This window comes from Trichosurus vulpecula, chromosome 2 (assembly GCF_011100635.1).
Source record: "Trichosurus vulpecula isolate mTriVul1 chromosome 2, mTriVul1.pri, whole genome shotgun sequence".
In the NCBI taxonomy this organism is placed as follows: Eukaryota; Metazoa; Chordata; class Mammalia; order Diprotodontia; family Phalangeridae; genus Trichosurus; species Trichosurus vulpecula.
Window position 1 is genome coordinate 355,475,476 of NC_050574.1, and position 4,800 is coordinate 355,480,275.

The 4,800-nt window shown below is 40.4% G+C and overlaps 1 pseudogene; it reads right to left on the reverse strand.

Moving 5' to 3' along the window:
* Nucleotides 1-623: 623 nt before the first annotated feature.
* Nucleotides 624-2,036, reverse strand: LOC118839469 (annotated as a pseudogene).
* Nucleotides 2,037-4,800: the final 2,764 nt, after the last annotated feature.

The window sequence follows — 4,800 nt, forward strand, 5'->3', positions numbered from 1 at the left end:
TGTAATAGTCTGATGAATGCAAGTATCAACTGCAAGTGTGAAATTCTGACTTTCCATTTCAGTTCTGCAAAGAAATCTGCATACATTTCATGCTGTCTTTATTACAAGATGGGAAATAATTGTTTACGCCAAATATCATGGAAGAGCATAAAAGGAAACAGCCAATTAGAAGGTCTGGTTTTTTAAAAAAAAATAAAAAAGAAGTTACTGTTTTATGACTATTTCTGATGAGGCTTTAACTCTCTCCACATTGACAAAGATCATGTAGCTAAAAAAATACAACTTAAATTCCAAAGAAATTGAAATTTGAATCCCTCTTTCCCCCTCTCCCATCAAAAAAAAATGCTAACTATGAAGTGGTTGCAGGCCATGTGTCTTTTTAGTTGGGAGCACACAGAATTTGAAAACATGTTTATTGAAAGTTTGCACAATGGTTGGTTGTAATTGGCACTTAAAATTCATGAAAATAAATATTGCCCATTACAAATAACTGTACAAAATGGATAATAGAAATAATTGGCTACCTTTTAAGAAGTGCCACCTTTTTTTAACTGACACATATAAATATCTTACTAAGAATAACCAGTGTGACTGGGATAGAGGATAGAAACTGCATAAGGTAGTTATAGCAGCATGGTGATAGGCTTTTTAAGGTATTTTCTGAGCTCAGCAAGCCACTGAGCTCCTACTGCTCCATCTACACCCGGATGGTCACAGCTGAGTGTAACAGACATCATGCTGGCTACATCAAATCCTTTTTCATTATCTGCTGGAACCAGCCTATTCTCTGAAGCACCAACTGCCAAAATACATGCCCGAGGTGGGTTAATAATGGCAGAGAAACTCTTAATCCCAAACATACCTAAATTAGAGACGATAAAAGTACCACCCTGGAATTCGTGTGGCTGAAGTTTACCCTCTCAGCTTTAGTTGCTAAGGAAACTATATCATTAGCCATGGATTCCAGTCCTTTTATATGTGCGTTAAATACAATAGGTGTGATGAGTCCAGATGGAATTCTGACTGCAACATTAACATCAACATGATTTTGCCTTGTAACCGCGTCCACTCGAGCAGAGTTACCTTCAGGTGCTTTCAAATACTCATTGACAGAAATCTTATTGTTTCCTGCCAATGTCATGTTGAGTTCTTTCAGAACTTCTAAAACTTAGCCCATGTTTACATCAACAGAAAGATAATAATGAAGTATTGTTTGTTTGGATTGCATTAAACGCGGGGAAATACCTCTACGGATATTACTGATTGGGATATCTGCGAAAATGTCGGTAGGATCGACTGCCACTCCTGGGGCTGGTGTGGGCGTGGCTGCTGTTGGAAGAGGAACGGGAGCAGCCTTTGAAAGCACGAAGGACTCAATGTCTTTTTTGGTGATTCTGCCATCTGGTCCTGTTCCTTTCACTTATGTAAGATCAATACCTTTCTCTGCTGCCAATTTCTTTGCAAGAGGATTCACAAATATCTTTTCATTTGTTCTAGCTGGAGTAGCTGAACGGGTGGCTGAAGGTGCAGCGGCTGTAGGTGGGGGAGTAGGAGGAGCAGCAGTCATTGGGATTGGGGTGGGTGGTGGTGCTTAGAGTTTTATAACAGTTACTCCAGTTGGTGTATAATCAGCAAAGGCAGCAATATCTGCTTCTTTTTCTACAATGACACAGAGGAGTGTTCCTAGAGGGACAGCTCTTACGTCTTCAGGGATAAAAACTTTTGCGAGGTATCCTTCCTCTTGTACTTTATAACCTATTGTGGCTTCATTAGATTTCTCATCCACCTTCTTCTCCCACCTCTGAACTGTGCCCAGTCATGGTGGGAAAGAGGGCAAGGTAGCAGGACCAGCTTATGAGTAGAATATGAGTTCCTTGCAGCCTGGGCAGAAGGTGATGAAGCCACAGAAGCAGGGGGAGGTGCTGTGGAAGCCTGTGGGGTGGCTGTAGCTGTGGAATCCACGGTATAATTTTTAAATGCATCCACATCCTCTGTTTTTTCAACAGTGATACAGATGATTGCTCCAGCTGGAACATCCCTAGTACCTTCTGGAACAATTATCTTAGCCAGGTAGCATTCTTTTAGCCTCTCAAATCCGACAGTGGCTTTGTGTGTTTCAACTTCTTCTATAAGGTCACCCTCATTGATCTTTTTACCTTGCTTTTTCTCCCCATGGGCAATGGTGTCTGCCTGCATTGTGGTAGAAAGAGAAAGCAAAGGAGTACCAGCATGGGGAAGGCATCAGGGCACATGAAGGACAAGAGAGCAATGGAGAGGGCCAGGAGGTGGGATGGAGAGGCAGGGCTGGGACAGGAAAGAGAAGAGAAGCAGGGGGAAAAGAGGGAAAATGGGGGGGGGGGAGGGGAGGAGAAAGGAAGAATTGAGGGAAGGGGAGGGGAAAAAGGCTATCTTTCCATCTGTTTATCTAGCTAGCTATCTTTTTGTCTGTTATTCACTGATTGTGTCATTTCAGACAAGTCACTTAACTCTTCCAAGCCTCAGTTTCCTCATTTTTAAAATAGGAAGGTTAGGATACATGACTCTAAGATACCTTATAATACTAAATCTATGATACTATGCTTCTAAAAGCCCTTAATACAAAGGAAGAAATTCTTAAAGGGGTGGACAAGGGGAGGAACAGAGTGCAGTGTCAAGGAACATAGTTTGACTGGTAGGGGATATGCTTGTGTTGATACCACAGGACTAGAGCTGGAAGGAACCTCTAAGACATTTGAGTCCAATCTCTCCCAGTTTTACAAATTAAAAAACTAAGGTGGGGATGAGAGGGGGTAAGTGACTCCAAGATCAAACACATAGTAAATATCAAAGGTAATATTTGAACTCAGGACCTCCAACTGCAGACTCCTACGACATGTACACGTAGTGTGTCTTGGGGAATGTTTCACTTCAGATCATACCTTGAAGGCCTGCTAGTAGGCCTTGTGGTATTATTAATTAGCCATTAAATAATAATACTAGTAGCCTAGGATTTTCTGCCTGACTCAGATGCTCTATTTCTAATAGTCTTCTAATCTGTACATTGAACCGGAGAAGGAAATGACAAACCGCTCCAAGTATCTTTGCCAAGAAAACCCCAAATGGGGTAACCAAGGGTCAGACATGACTGAAAATGATGAAACAACAACACAAGAAGCAAAAGACCAGACCCATGTACCCAACTGACTTAGAATCAAGCAGAGCCTCCTTTGTTTATTGCCAGGCTTATGTTATAGAGTAGAGAGATCAATGAGAACTTAGGTTCAAATTCTCCTCTTGCTTCTTACTAGTCTGTATGACCTTGAACAAGTCAGTCAACCTCATTCCCCTCATTTCTGAGATGAGGGTTTTGGACTATATGACATCTAAGGTCCCTGCTAGGTCTAAGTCTATGATCCTATGATCCTTGCACACCTGTACTTTCCTTAAGGAAAATCTACCTATTCCTTCTAGTAGCCTCTGGTTTGGTTTTGAAACCATCTTTTGATGATTGCCACAGCTACCTCGACCACAGCCCCAAAGCTGACACAACAGTCTAGGAGAATGAAACAATAATTTTCCTAAGTGTGCACTTCATTAGAGATCATTTCTCTTTCTCCCATGGTACTCTGCTTGCCTCTGTCTCTCATCATGTGCAGTCACAATGACAGCAAACTCAAAGCAAAATAAACTCTCCCTATAACAATCCTTCAATTGCAGTGTCTGCTGGTGAGATGAGACATACACATCCTACTGGTCTGTATGGTAATGTGCGGAGGACAGCGGCTATCCTGGAGCTAAGAGGGCTTTTAGGCTCTCTGACAGAAGGTACTGCTTCCCGGTGCTCCCTTCTCTGTCCTGTTCTTTATTACCTGGAATCGATCAAAGCCTGAGACATACAAAAGTGGTATTTAGAAAAACAAGTTATTTTCAAAATTTAGCAGTGATTTTAGGAGGTTATGGAATCATAGGCTCATAAATTTAGATCAGAGGGCATGGAGTCCAACCTGCTTATTTTATAGGAGATGATAATGATGTTAATATTGGTAATAAACATATATATATATACATATATATATACACATATATATGTATATATATAAAACATGTTAAAGTTTACAGAATCCTTCTCATAGGTTATTTCACAACAACTTTGTTGTATAGGTGCTATTATTACCCTCCTCATTTTTCAGAGACAACTGAGGATGAGGGAGGTTGAGTAACTTTTACACATCTAGTTAGTGTCTGAGGCAAGATTCAAACCAAACTGTTCCAGATTCTAAGTCCAACCCTTTTCCATCTATGAAACAAGGCCCTGAAAACTGTGAAGTATTCCATAAACATAAATTATCGTCACTATTGTTAGCAGCCGCAGCAGCAGCCTCAGCAGCTTCAAAATTTTTTTCTAAATTATCACAAGGTAAATCACTAGCTGCTAAAGGAGAAACAAAAGAAGAAAAATTCCATGGTTCCTGCCTTCAAGGAGTTTATGGTCTAGTGAGAGAGATTTAACAAACACATAAATAACTATGATATGAAGTAGCCTAGGATAAGGGCAAATAAGGATGATGCACACAGAATGCACTAAGAAAACTTGAGGGAGGAATTAATAAGAAAAATACCAGCCATTTCCGTAAGACCTTAACATTTATAAAATACTTTGTACACCTTGACTCATTTGATCCCTACAAACAAATCTATGAGATAGATATTGTAGACAGTGCAAATTTTACAAATGAGGATACTGAGAGCTATTAAGTGATCTGCCCCCGGGTCACACGGCTATCAAATGTCAGAGGCAGACTTTGAACTTAGGTTTCTATA